The 14,678-nt window shown below is 41.9% G+C and overlaps 1 long non-coding RNA gene across 2 annotated transcripts in view; it reads right to left on the bottom strand.

The window, feature by feature from the left end:
• Positions 1–3,849: 3,849 nt before the first annotated feature.
• Positions 3,850–14,678, bottom strand: part of LOC147336563 (uncharacterized) — a 420,745-nt gene continuing 409,916 nt past the window's right edge. The window contains exons 1-4 of one of the 2 annotated variants that reach the window (XR_015128293.1): positions 5,144–5,234; positions 4,476–4,583; positions 4,255–4,370; positions 3,962–4,112 (exon numbers count right to left, since the gene is read on the bottom strand). This is a non-coding gene — a long non-coding RNA (uncharacterized LOC147336563). Of the gene's footprint in view, positions 4,113–4,254; positions 4,371–4,475; positions 4,584–5,143; positions 5,235–14,678 lie in introns of those variants that run through there. The other variant, XR_015128292.1, reaches the window with a different exon arrangement.

Below are 14,678 nucleotides of genomic sequence, written 5' to 3'. Positions count from 1 at the left end.
AAGATGTCACAGAAGAACTTCAGGCAGTGGACTGAAAATATATTTTTTTCTTGTTATCAAAGACATTTGGAGTGGCAGCTTGCGCTAAAGTAAAGCTTACAGTCTAAGAAACCACAGTGTTGATATTCAGCACAAAGAGAAAAGCTCACTTGTTTGAATTTATTTACAATCATAGTTTTATAAATTCTGACTGTAAACAGCTTTTACAGCTTTGATATTGTTTGACACTCGATATCAGGTGATGGGTTTAATTTAAAGGTTTCTGTGTCCCAATGAGCCATTTACACTGACCAGTGTCAGTCTAACTGTAACACATTCATTATTTAGATTCAACAAAGAAATAACTGAATGTAAAAAATGGCAGCCCTCAGGCAGGTTTATAGAGATACATGCATGCATTATGAAATTTATGTATCCCAGATAATTGTTATTCATCTAGTCATGGCAGACCCACCTCTTCCTCCCAAGTTAACTGCAACCCAAAAGAACTAGTGGGGCTATTTACACACTCACAACCAGTGTGGGGTAAAAAGAGCCACCAAAAAGCTGTCAGCCACAGATGTGCTAGAAGAGTTAGAAACTCTACTTATGGAGAAACTTTCTAAGTCTAACAGAGGACAGGTACTCCTGCCCAAATAACATGATATAACCCCACATACAGCCCAGCCATAAAGTGAACCAAGTCATTTAGTTAAAGACAGCATGGGACCAAATGCATGTAACCAGCCTGCACCCACCTGGCATTTCTTCCTCCTGAATTAAATGAATGGATGAAAGTTAAATGACTACAGACCTAAAGCCACTAGTTCCCACACTGCAGCTCCCTGACACTGTGTGTTAACCGTATTTAGCTTGTATCAACAGTTGTAACAGGCTAAGCCACCTGAGACACTGCATTGAATTTGTTCCTGTCTTACTGGTTTCAGCTCAGATGTTCTGCTTTTTCATTTCAGTAGATCAAAGCAGCTCGTGCTCCTTCTGCTTCCAATTTAGAAGAAGAAGAAGAAGGCGAAGGCTTCAGCGAAGTGGCGTCCATGGTCTCAGTGAACAGTCACAGTCACACACTGCATGTGGTTTTAAAAGCAACATGTCTGTTCACCACAACAATGGAGATGTGTAATATTAGTGCAGCTACAGTTTGTTCTTGAACATCAGTTCTGTTTTCTACTTTGATCACTTAGACCAAAAAAGTGTTGTTTTCAGATTCTTTCTTTTACATCTATAAAGCACCTGCTCATTTTTTATTACAATTAGTTTCACATAAATGTTAGTGTTTCCTTTATGATCTTTTAATGCTTACACTACACTGTACATGTCTACATTAGAGACATTTCTGTTACCTGTTTCTGTTGACTGAGAGTTGTGAAATGTTCTTTTATTTGATACACAATATGAAGTTCATAATTTTCTTACAAATAAAACTCTAATGACAAACATGAACAGCTGTGCTTATTTCTGAGAAATGAGTTTTTGAATGTGTTGATATTTAGACAGTGTGCATCTGTATGCTGAAACTGTGATGGTGAACCTGAGGTGATGGTCAACAGAAGGCAAATATATATCAATATAAAACAATATTGAAGTAATGTCTTTACCCTCTGCAGCGTGTGGACGCTGTGCACGCAATCACCTTATTTACTGTAGTAAACATGCACCGCTAGCTCACGTGACTGACTGTCTCCATGGTTACATCGTATATTATTAGCTGTGCAAACAGCTTCCAAAGATGCCGCCATAGCTCTCTGCAGCTGTAACACTTTCACACTTTGAAAATCATTTCATGTTTTTGATAGTTATGAAGACAGAATATGTTTTTAAGGTCATGCTAGGCGGTTGCTATGGTGGTTGCTGTGGACTTGGGTGGACCGCGTCCGATTCCTGTTATTAGCTGTCCGCCGCAGGAAGGCTGCGTTCCATTTACAAGTAGTGACAGTCTGCCGCAACTCGAACTCAAACCCCGCTTTGTTCTTTAATTATAGGCCTTTTATAGCCGTTCATGACACGCACACACACACATAAAGCACTTTGCCTCACCATGAGAATGCAAGTTTACCTAACCTAACCTTAAAGTATCTGATCTAGGATAGAAAAATGAAGCAACCAGAGATTTAATGATGAAGACTCTGGGTTCTGTAGTTCACGTTTTACAGTCCTGAATGACTCTTTGCATATAATTTATTGAAGAGGAGTTTAGAATGCACTTTACATTTAGACTGTTGCTGTTTCATTTTTTACATTGTTGCCGTATTATATCACGAATAAGGTTCACCTGCTGGGGGTTTGATGGATCAGCTGGACAATACAGTCAAAGACAGACTTCATTCATCATATGCAAGAATCCTAGTTGGATTTTTGTTGTCACTCATGTTTTTGAACCAAATATTGAAAACAATTCTGACAGACTGGATACCTGGTCAGGGTGTACATTACCTTTCACTCAAGCATCCCAGGACAGAGCCCTGCCCCACCATGAGCCTGGGTGGATACGTGGTTATAATATAAAAGGACCAATACTGAATATGAATATTTCATGAAAATTGAATTATAATACGAATTAGTAATAAGGGTTTCTCTGCGCCCTTATCTACCCCATACTCAAAGAGCTGCGGGCAGAGAGGGTGACAGGCGAGGATGGCACTGAAGAGAAGACGCTCGGTTTCTGGAGTCTCCTGGTCCTGTCAGTATTAGTAGGATGCATCTGCTGTGTCTTCTCGTGGATGCTCACCTACCTTGACTCGTTCCAGCCTGGTATGGATTTCCCAACACTGCGGACAGTGGCCCACGTCAGAGACGTTTAGTATTGATTACATATGTCTGAATTGCTAACCCTAACCCTAGCTCAACAGACCACAATGCCCTGGACTGTCAGTATTATTACATGCTGTGAACATAAGTACCTTTGATCACAGTTTATGTTGTAAAAGAGAAGGAATATTGGAAAGAAAGATCAACACTGTGATATTATTTCTTCCAAACTGACCAGAAACATGCTTGTCAGACTCTCACAGCAAAGGATCAGACTCACTGTGCATGACAGCTCAGGCCAATGATGTCTGTTAGATTGTCAGTCGTTTAGTGCTTCTGCACAGTTAGGGTCACCGTCTCTATTTCAGAATAATTAATATGCGGAAAACACTAAAAGTTGATTGTCTTCCAATATTCTAACATAATTAAAGAACTTTGACTTTGTAAGTACATATTATTAGTCCTAATGCCAGTATGAGTCTTCATAACTCCTGCTTTGAAATACTGAACTTTAAAATGTACCTGATGAAAGATCATTTACAGTGGCACTCTGTCAGGATCATTCTGACTGTAAGATCACTGTATTAATCTGAATCCTTCTGCAATGTGCTGTGAATGAATGCTGATGCAACTCACTGTGGGAAAGCTGTTAATAAAATGAATCTGTGACACATGCAACACATTCACAGAGGAAGAGGACACAAAGGGAGGACACGCAGAGGCTGTGTTGAAGTCAGAAATCCAAATCTTTATTAAAAAACAGGCGGCGGTAACAAACAGGAAGACAAGCAGTCCATCAAACTGTCTACAGGGTCAAACATACAGAGAATTCAAACAGCAGTAAAAAATAACTGGACACTGAAAAACTTAAAGCAATGTGTGACGCAATAAAAGGAAGCAGCGCAGTATATTCACTGAATTATCATCAATTACAAAAGAGAAAAAGGACGATTTCTAAGGATTATTTTCTTAAATGCAGTCAGAGTGTGGCTGGTAAAGATGGAAAAATACAGAATGTAAACTGTGTGAGTTTGTGAACTTTGTTAGAAACAAATGAGGTAAAAAACAAAACAGACAAAACATACAAAACACAGAAAGAGGGTCTCAGTATTCATTAATAATTAGAAAGAAACATTCTGGTCGTGGATTTTTACAGTCTTAGTTCCGCTCGCTGTCATCATTATAATCATCATGATCACTTAATAAAAAAAAAAGAAAAAAAAAATCATCATGATCAATGGCGAGGTCCTGAGGTGGGCGGGGCTGTCTCTGGTGATGTCACCATGAAGGAACAGCATCTGGCACGTGTTGCTGAAACATCCCAGTACACTGGTGTAGTTTCCTCTCCAGCTGTTTGACATGTGACACTTGAACATTAAGGGGAAGAAGAAGAAACAGTGTTAGGTCAGGTGACTACATGGTTTCTAAAGTAACTGACAGGAAGTAACCAGGCCGTTAGAAATGGATGGCATGTGTTTAGAGTTACTGGAGTTGGGTAACTCTACTTACCAAAAGCAGCAGCACACAGATGAAGGATCAGATGCTGAATGTTGCAGGAACATGCTCATGTGTGGTGGTCATTCAGTGCTGCAGGTCAGACAGTCCAAGACTGATATGCTGCCCATCTGAGAGTTTGAAAACACACGTGCAAAGATTTATTTTGTAGTACAGTCAAAGTTGGATGTTCATTTTTGTCCTTTAAAAATGTTTGTGTATTTGAAAGCACTAACATTTAAGGATGACTTGGATCGTCTCCTTTAAAGGGGAGACAAGTGTATCCACTGATCTACGTCACTTTACCTGGATGATGACTCCTCCCCCCTCACTCAGAAACACTCCTAATATAACCAAGCAAGTAAATAATATTGAAGATTTACTTACATCATTACAAAAACAGCAAAAACATCTCCCTTTGATTCTATTTCTCCATTCCTGCTGAACATCAGGCAACAAATATCTCAATAAATCACAGTAAAATGTAAAGCACATATTTTATAATAATAATAATGGATTGGATTTATATAGCGCTTTTCAAAGCACCTTACAATGCCACTATTCATTCACACACTGGTGGAAGCAGCTACGGTTTTAGCCACAGCTGCCCTGGGGCAGACTGACAGAAGCGAGGCTGCCATATCGCGCCATCGGCCCCTCTGGCCAACACCAGTAGGCAAGTAGGGTAAAGTGTCTTGCCCAAGGACACAACGACCAGGACAGAGAGCCTGGGGATCGAACCGGCGACCTTCCGGTTACAGATGCGATTTCCAACCCCCTGAGCCATGGTCGCTAAAGCACATGTTTTCTCTGCTTTGTCTAACCTCTGCAGAGCCTCTGTCAAGAAAAACATAACTGTAAGCATAAAACAAATATACATTTCATAACACGTCACTGGACAAACATCGGTCAGTTGATTTCCTCTGTGCAGTGCAGACGAACATCAGTCAGCAAGTGACTCTGCTGGTTCTTCTGAGGAAACACCACCGTCTCTCCACACCATCTGTGAGCACAAACTGCTGCTCTGCTCTGCCAGCATGTAGGAATCATATATCACACACAGGGGTGAAGAAACATCAGAGCTCAACTTTGGATACTTTAGATCAAACAGATCAAAGCAGCTCTTAGTTTCAACAATCAGTGAGCAGACAAACAATGATACCAAACTGATTCTGTATGAATACAATATGGTATTTTCAATACAGCTGTCAAATTAATTTATTAAAACTAATATAGATATATGTATATTTTTTTGATAAATTAGTTTGCTAAATTATAATAATATATATTTATGTTCATTTAACAATTGCAACTGAAAGAAATTAAATATTGAACAAAAATATATTGTCACATTCTGAGCATGCTCAGCACGCTGACAGACTTGAAGTTGCTACAGATTTTAAGAAGTGATAATTATAGGGAAGGAACTTCTCTTTTTCATCCGTTTAATCAAACATTTGATGCCTCAGCTGTCTCAGTCCTATAGCGTTCTGCAACTACAACTAACCTGAGGCTTGGATTTGGCTGCAGGTGCCCCTGTACATCCTTCTCAGCAGCACACATGTGGGTACCATTTAATCCCACTTCTTCCTGAGCTTTGCTTCATCACAAGACCAAAGGTGGCATCCCGTGTCACAGTCTTATCATCATCCAGAAGAAACATTTGAAGAAACATCATGGAGAAGAAACATTTACGCACCTCCTGGTTTTGTTTTCTGATCCTGCGAAAAGACTGAGGACAACAAAGCCCAGAGAACACGAGATACACAACATCCAACATTCAGACTCAACAGCCTCCATAAATGAAGAGCACCAGGTTGGTTCAGTTATAGCAGATATGAGCATACTTCACATTACTGGGTATGAATAATAATGAGGAGGCAAACTTTGAAGATGCAGAGCATGATGTCCCATCATCAGACTGTAAACAAACATCCACCAGGCTTCTTTGTTGCCAAAATTGATGATTCTCCCATCAGGGATCAGTAGCGTGTATTAACCTGTTGTACAAGCAGCAGTCACTGAAATATTACTGTTTCAGATAAGAAATCTAGCACATAAAAGCCAGGGTGGGAGGGATCTCTGCAAACTGACTTACCTCTGCAAGTGTGAAGCTCAACAAAAATCTGACTCTCCAGTCACAGACAAACAAAAACTGCAGCTGGGAGATAGAAAACGCTGTCTGGGTCCTGCTGGATGTTGCTGGGCAGAGTCCCACATTAGCAGAGTGCTTCTTGGTCCCACTGACCCATGTGGACAGCGACTGTGGAGAACTGTTCTGGAAAACAGAGAAGAGAATTAAAATAACAAAAAGCCAAACAGGATTTCCACAAAGACTCTCTTGGAATCAGCAATCAAAAAATCACTGGTTCATATTAAATATGAACAGGTTCCTTAAATGTACGCAGTTCAGATCTGATTTAATTTAATTTCTTTCACACAGCACATTCGTCCAGGCTGACAGGTAAACATAGAACTAATCTCAGGTAACATGACTCAGAGTAGATATTCAGTAAGAAAGATTGCAGGCTCTAATATTATTACCACACAATCCAAGGACACACCAACAGCTCAGATTTGTAGAACTATTTAAACAAATGTCTTCTGAATATTCAATGAAGAGGGAGCCTGACCATGCGTCACACGTTTGACGAGTTGGGAGTGAGAACGTGTTGGAATGAAAGGACTCGTTTGTGTTCTCTCCTCTGCTGTAGCTGTGTGGTGCTGAGGTTAACTACACAACCCCTCGCCACCTCCTTATACACAGGAGTGAGTACAAAAGGGTTCATATGGACGCATCAGCAGGCCGTCCTTCTGCTCGACACTGCTAGCTGAAAGATGATCGGATCTGTTAGATATTTTAGTATTTTGGGAGCATGTACTGAATACCTTTTTTGATGATATTATACAAAGGACCCTGTTTCTGCAATGCCCTTTGTTTAAACTTCATCTCCTCTTGCTGTGACCCCACGGGTGACTTCCTTTGGCCTGCTGGTCTGGAAAATCCAACAGTTCATCTATATGTAAAGAAGGCACTTAAACTGGAACAGGCATAGCTGCGTTGATCCTGCCGTGGTACAATAGGACAGTGCATTTCTCGAGTGCACATCAAGTTTATAGCCTGCTAAAGATCATACACCATTGATTATGTGCCTTTAGGTATATATGGTTAAACATTTCCTAATGCAAATAACTACATGTAGTATTCTACCATGTGCAAACTTATATCACTAAAGGATTCTAAATGTCTAGTGTTTAATGGACCTGTCAAAAGTATGTTGAGATTATAGAAGGCCCCTTTCAGAGCTAGGGGGAACTTCCTTATATGGTTGTAACTTGTAACTTGAAACTTGTTGACACACGAACCCTTCTGCCTATAAAAACCCTGCACAAAAGAATAAACTTTGAGTTGATTTTGGGAAAGCAACCTGAACAGTCTCTGTATCATTTTGTTCTCCTAACTGCTCCCGACGTCGTAACTAACCCGCTGAACGGCATACCTGAGTGTTACTTTGAATAATTAATCTTATACAAAACTCTGCTTATCGCTGCCCACGCCTCAGGAGGAAACCCGGTCCACGGATGATCCGGGACGGAGATTTCTTTCAGGATCATCCTCTGTCCTGTATTTAAGGCTGAGAGTCTTTGTCCAGTCTCTTTTCCACAGCACTGATCCACCTGCAGCACAGCCCCAGTCAGTTGTTTTATGATTTACATTGTGCACGTTTCCCTTCCACTGAGCTTACAAAACCTCTGACAGGAGAAGTCAGGCATGTGTTTCCCCCACCTCCCCTTTTAGGCAGTAATAAAATAGAAAACAAACAATCAAACAGGCTAAAGCTAGAGCACAAGCAAAGACAGCACCGGTGACTAAGTTCTCCCATACTGGACGTACACTACCATGTGGGCTCAAACAGCAGCACATCAGCTCAGTTTACATACTGTTGACATCTTCATCAGAGGATCAGCAGGGAGCGCTGCTGAGCTGCAGTCGTCGCCACCAGAGTGACGGAGCAGGAATCACAAACAGCACAAACCCACCGTGTTGTTTCTACCCTGTTCAGGAGATCTGAGCCCCCATCCCTTTTTTTCATGTTGCAGCTCTGCACTGCAGGCCCTGAACGCCTCCCGGTTACCCTCAGTGTGCTTAGAGTTTCATTTACAACCGACGAGCTCACAGATCATCTGCAGGCAGGTGAACGAACCCTTAATGTGAGGATAATAGCAGACCTGACCTGAGGTCAGAAATAGTCAGGAACGGTGTCGACACAGTGAAGTCAGGTGTTTGGGAATTTGTCTGATTATCAGTTTGGGGGGGTCGGTGTTAAATAACAAAGGCGGTGTAGGATGGAGAGTGGAGGAGGGAGGGGGCAGTGATGATATGGAGGAAGGTGATTGGTTAAGCAGCAGGAAGGAGCTCATGCTGGAGTCTGAGCTTTTACTGTTGGCCTTTTTCTGCTTTTTGTTTATTGTTGTCTGACGCGGGCCCGCCTACGCTTGAGTGATGCAGATGTGATATCACACTCACACAGCGACAGCAGCTCCTACACACACACACACACACACACACAGACACACACACACAAGTCAGAATACACATGTGGCAGACATAAGGGGGTCAGACAGGAGCAGCATCAGTCTCTGCTCTGTTTTGCTAATAACGTAGAAAAATAATTTTGTACAATCAAGCTACATCGACGGACGCTTTACCTCACGTACCCTAAAATGAAAAAGTAGTGACAGTAAGATGGAGGCTGCATATGACACCATGACTGAGTTCACAGCTGTTGCTTTAATTCTAACGTTTAAGACTATTGGCATCGACTCCGTTTTAATAAATGAGTGCTGGGAGGCGTCGTTTGACTTCAGGAGCTCCTGCGATGCTCCTGCGATGCTCCTGCGATGCTCCTGCGATGCTCCTGCGATGCTCTTACTCTGCGGGAGAAAACCAAAAACCAAAAGTAGCAAACATGGAGCGATATGACTCGTTTAGATTTTGGGAAACGTGCATCGACAGGTACAGTGTCCTTTTCCCCGCGTCTTTAAAAATGATTCATGCATAGATCCCCCACTGAGAAAACCCTTTTATATACTTTCTCCTTTGTACACATTTTATATAGAACTATATATAATATCATTTCTCTATATCTATATTTTCAGAAAAATTCTTTCCACACAATAAAGAACAACAATTAAACAAATGCTTCAAACAAAACAACAAAAAAAGAGAAGATGAAAGAAAGAAAATCACGAGTGAGGCCAGTTTGGCACTTTGTCAGGAGAACATGACAGAAGTCTGTTAGTTGACGTAAATAGCGATACTCTATTTTTCTTTCGTTTTTCTTCTCCCTCAATGAGAAATGAAACACAGCAGTACTTACTTGGCACCTAAAAATGCTGGTAGTTATGTGTTTAGTGTACGCCTCCCCCCTCCAAACTGCTCAGCAGATCGGGAATTTTTAGAGAAGCATAATGTGCACATAACACACAGGAGATGGAAAAAGAGATGACACCAACGTAAAAAAGAGAAAACAGCGAGGAGCGAGAGAGCATTCGTCCCTTTGACAAATGTTGGAGGTCTTGAGCCTGGAAACAGCAGACCGTCTTTGAAAACAGTATCTTTGAAAGATCTGAGTCACCCACCCCAAACTAGCAACTCAAATTCAAGTATTCATTGACTAGAAGGCTATCAGAGAACATACAGTAACGTGTACAGTTTACACTACTATGACATGAGGCCTACCCAGTCTTTGCGAAGTTAGTCCAGTAAGTAGGGTTGCCAACTCCCTGAAAAATAAATAAGGGACACCTCGTGGCCAGGGCCGGGCAACCCAGTTGTCTTCACCCTTCCCAGTGTGGTAGCTCTTTTTTGTGTGTGTGAAATTATTTTTTAACCATTTGACTTGAATTTGATTTAAGCAGATGCATATTCTTTGTGATATGACCATATGGGAAACAAATGATCATTTAGCCATTTATTTTTAGCTCAAAATGACAACATTAACACAGTAAAACAGGTCTCTTTCTTAAACAGAAGCCTGTCATGCTCAACTTTTGAGAATAAAAGTAAATCTTTCTTTAAAAGAACTCTGTCCTGCTTAACTTAAAATTATATAAATTAATAGAAAACAATAGAACAAAAATATTCTTGTAACTGTGCACATTTAGTGCATTTAGTACAATTGGCTTCAGCTGAGGTATTATTTCAGCTTTTCTAAAGCTAATCAGCTGCTCCTGTTTGTAAACCCGCTTGTTCCCATGATTACGCATCATAACTCATCATCATTATTCATCTATGTATTACTTTTATGTATTAGTCATCTATTTGTTGTAATCATCTATCCTTGCAGTTGTTTATTACACAAAATAAATTATATTATCACACTTCTGGCCACATAGCGCTGATATTCACTGCACATGCCCATATTAACCTTAACCAGAGGGTTTAAAAAAACAAACCAGTGTTTACATACCATATCTGCTTCTGCCGTGGCCTGGTGGACAAGAAATTGGTTAAGGGTTCCCCGAGCTTTCACGCCCCTCATGTTCTTCATGTGCCCACCATTAGAAGCATGCCTATGAAAAAAGTGCGCCGTCACACAGTGCAGTGCGCTTTATAGGCGCTATGGTGACCTTTTCCAGCCAGGTGTTTCCCTTTTCCCATTCCTCCCTGTACTTTTGCAGCCTTTTTTTCTTTCTCTGAGTGAACAAACATTGCTGCTCTACGTGTTCGGCGTACCGATGATCGGTGCCACGGACCTGTTCCCGTGCAACTTCTCCAAGAACGATGTGATGCTGAGCACTGTGGTCATGACTTACTGTTAGGGTTGCCAACTGTCCCTTAAAAAACGGAATCGTCCCGTATTTAGAAACAAAAGCACACGTCCCGTATTGAGCTAATAAGGGACGCACTTTGTCCCGTAATACAGTGAGAATCAAAAGTAGTCTATAAATGTTAATGGAATTAACGCTTTGTTGGAAAACATAATTCCCAGCCCCTCTCCTGCTTTGTGACCAATGAGCTGACAGCACACTTATGACAATTCGAGTATGACACAGAGGATTACCGCTCATCTCATTGGTCGAGGAAAGGTCGCTTGCGGAGAAAATACCAGAAGACAACAGATGACCACAACAAGAAGCATGGCCAACAGGGAAACAAATGCCGACACTGCGGTGCAAGTCTCGGACGACAGTACACCTAAAGCTGGGCAGACACTGCGATTTGTGGCCCATTTTGAGCCGATTTTTGAGTCGTGCGACCGTTTTGGCGATCGGCCCGATTTTAGCCTTCATCGTGCGTCGTGCATCGTGTAGTATACGTGGGGTAACGAGAAGCAATTAACACCTCACAACCAGCTCCCGATCATCAATCGCTTGGTTGTGAGGATTTCAAACCTGTTTGAAATCCTCGCGACCGTCGTGAGGGTGTCACCGCAGTTTCTCACACTGCGCACGCGCAAACACAAATGTCAGCGAAAAAGACGGCGCAGCACAGCAGTGTAGCGTGTGATGTGGACACAAGCGATGGAGGCACAACTTGTAGAACTTTGGAAAGCTCATCCGAGCCTTTTCGGTGTGGCATCACAAAATTATCACGACCACAACAACCGTGAAAATAGTTGGATTTACACTGCTGCTCAATCACAGCTGCCTGATCAATGTTTTTCATTAGCAATTTAGCAAAGTTGATGGTGGTGGTTTGTGTGTCTGTGTGAGTGAAAGACAGAGAGAGCGACAGATTTTCTGTTATAACCTTCATGTTATGGACGCACAGTGTGAGCACTCAGGTCGCATCAGAGCATCGGACGGTATAGTGTGAGACCTGCATCGTGACCTACCAACTTCTAACCCCTGCGAGTCAATCGTGCAGTTTGAGCAGGAGCTGAATAACGTGACTGAAAAAAATCGCACAGTGTCTGCCCAGCATAAGGTATCTCATCTCCGTGCGCGGCGTCGGCCCACTCGGGCCGCGTCTCGGTCTGGCAGTGGTGGTCGAACGTGTAAAAGTAAACTGGGGACTGAAACTCAGCATGGAGTTTGGCAGTGGCCACAGCTGGTGCCACCCACTGGTGGTCCGTAAACAGGGCCAACAGAGTCTTCCGCCGCATGTCGCTGCTGTCCCTGTCCGCCCAGTCTGTGTACATGAACTTAATGGTCTCCCTCAGGATGTCTTTGCCTGGTGAAGAAGCACAGGAGGGGACAAAAGGAGGGGGAAGAAAGATAAAAGTGAAAAACTGCTAAGAGTAAAGTAACAGCAGTGCAAGACATTTTTTAAGAGATCGGTCTGATCAAAAGATATGAAGCCAAAGCAAATGTTGGTGAGATGAACCAAGAGCCAGGAAGCGAGTGAGAAATCTAGAGAGGAAAAAAAAGTCTTTCAGATAACAGAACGAGTGACAGGCAGCAGAGAGGAAGCATGACTGCATTATCCAAACATGTCTGTACTGTGACTGTGGTCCGGCTGTGAGGGGTTCGCAGGCCGATCTGTCAGAAACACCGACGCTGAGATTGGGAGCCGACTACCTGGGGGATGATAGCATTACTGCCCACGGAGCCTCGAAGGTTAAGGCGCAGACACGCCGTGATGGGGATGAGTGGCTCTCTTTAGCACGCTTGTCTTGTTTGATGCACTTCACTGGGCTCACATGTTACTGATTCCATTCTTTACTCGCATGTTTTAAACGCTTAAAGCACTTTCACAGGTTTTTATATTCTTTTGAAAATTCATGTGAACTCAAGCTGTCAGAATTGTAATGTAAGCTTTGATAATTGTCCACATTTGTCATTTTGAGCAGCTGATCCCATTTAGTTGTGAAACATATTGCTTCACGTGTAAATGTGTTGTGTCTTTCCACTCACTCCACTTGATTATAACTGATTTATTTTTTATGACATTTTATAAAAAAAAAAAAAAAAAGAGAAGCACATTAATTCATAAATGTGATCTAACAAAGGTAAAGGCAAAAAAAAATTAACCATGTTTGCTGTTCATATGGTTTGTAATTGGGATGAAGTAAACATCTGTTGAGTAATTTAACATAAAATTGTTTGATAGTGTTAATTTGGAAAACCAAAACTCTGGCGGGTCCACCAGACCCATGAACACTGGCTGAATAACAAAAATATGAACACCACACAAGGGTTAATAAAAGGACAGGTAATGTTTGTCGTGCTGTTGCACATACAGCACGCTCATTTGTTTCAGTTCCTCAGTATCCACAAGACAACTTACCAACGTGTCCCCTACTTACTGTTTTTTTTTGTGTGTGTGTGTGTGCATCAGTCTGTGTCTCTGAGTTAATTTGTGTTTCTCCTACAGCTCCAGACCGCAAAAAATGCACGTTATCTTTGTGAGCTCTTTCCCAGCTCGTAACCAGCACACTCTGTGGTCAAGGGCGATCATTGGTTAATCGCGATCATGTGACTGATGCAAGCCCTTTTACTCATCAAAAACTATGATTAATAGTTAAATATTATTTTTGAGGGGCACAGACAGGACTCCGCAAGCACACACACATTTAAAACAAAATAAAAAAATAAAAAAAAGTTGCCTCAACAAAAGGGCACTTTGGGCACCCATCAGGAAAGGGGCGGGTGCTCAAGCCCCTCCTGCCGCCCCCTCTGCACGTGCCTGCAGTGGAGTGGCCATCCACTCAATGGCAACGCAATCATATAGACTATGCAGACCCATTTATGGACCAAATGTCCCTGGTTATGGTTGATGCTCACTCAAAGTGGCCAGAACTCTTGTAAAGCAAGCAATGGCTGCCGGCACGATCAATAGTCTTCGGCCACTGTTTGCACCCACAGGTCTGCCACAACAGCTCGTAAGTGACAATGGTCGTCAGTTTACTGGAGAGGAGTTCCAGTGTTTCCTTAGTAGTAACAGCATACGACATATCATTTCAGCTCCCCATCATCCTACAACAAATGGACAAGCTGAATAGTTCGTCCAGTCCTTCAACCCGTCAATGAAAACCAGTCACACACAGGGGAAGCCGCTACAAAAGAAAATCGACATGTTACCCTGAGAGAAATTGCAGAGCACCCCAATTATAGGTTTCCAGTTCATTTTGTAAGTAAAGCAGTTAAAATGTTTAATAGCAAACAAAAAAGACGTGTCAGGTCAAACACAAATGTAAGAAAAATCAGGCCACTGTGCGATGTGTTCACTGCTACAGATACACATGTGGTAAATGCAGCAGAGGTTGAAAACACCTAAGAAATAAGATAAATTGTTATTTCCAACAAATTCCTCTGTATCAGAATAATGTCTGATCAATTGTGATCAAGGGTATATATATGATACAATCTCACTGCACTTAGCCTAATCCTTCATTGCCCCGAAGAATTCTGTGGTGTAAGGACCTCCTATCCAAGGAAAGAAAATGCAGAGGATACAGAGGAGGAGATACTGGAATTATAATTAGTATCTA

This window comes from Aulonocara sp. 'chitande type north' Nkhata Bay, linkage group LG3 (assembly GCF_057382095.1).
Source record: "Aulonocara sp. 'chitande type north' Nkhata Bay isolate Kocher_YH1m ecotype deep benthic linkage group LG3, A_spYH_male_GT1.1, whole genome shotgun sequence".
Classification (NCBI taxonomy): Eukaryota; Metazoa; Chordata; class Actinopteri; order Cichliformes; family Cichlidae; genus Aulonocara; species Aulonocara sp. 'chitande type north' Nkhata Bay.
Note: the sequence above shows the minus strand (reverse complement) of the source record. Positions and strands in the feature narration are given on the sequence as shown.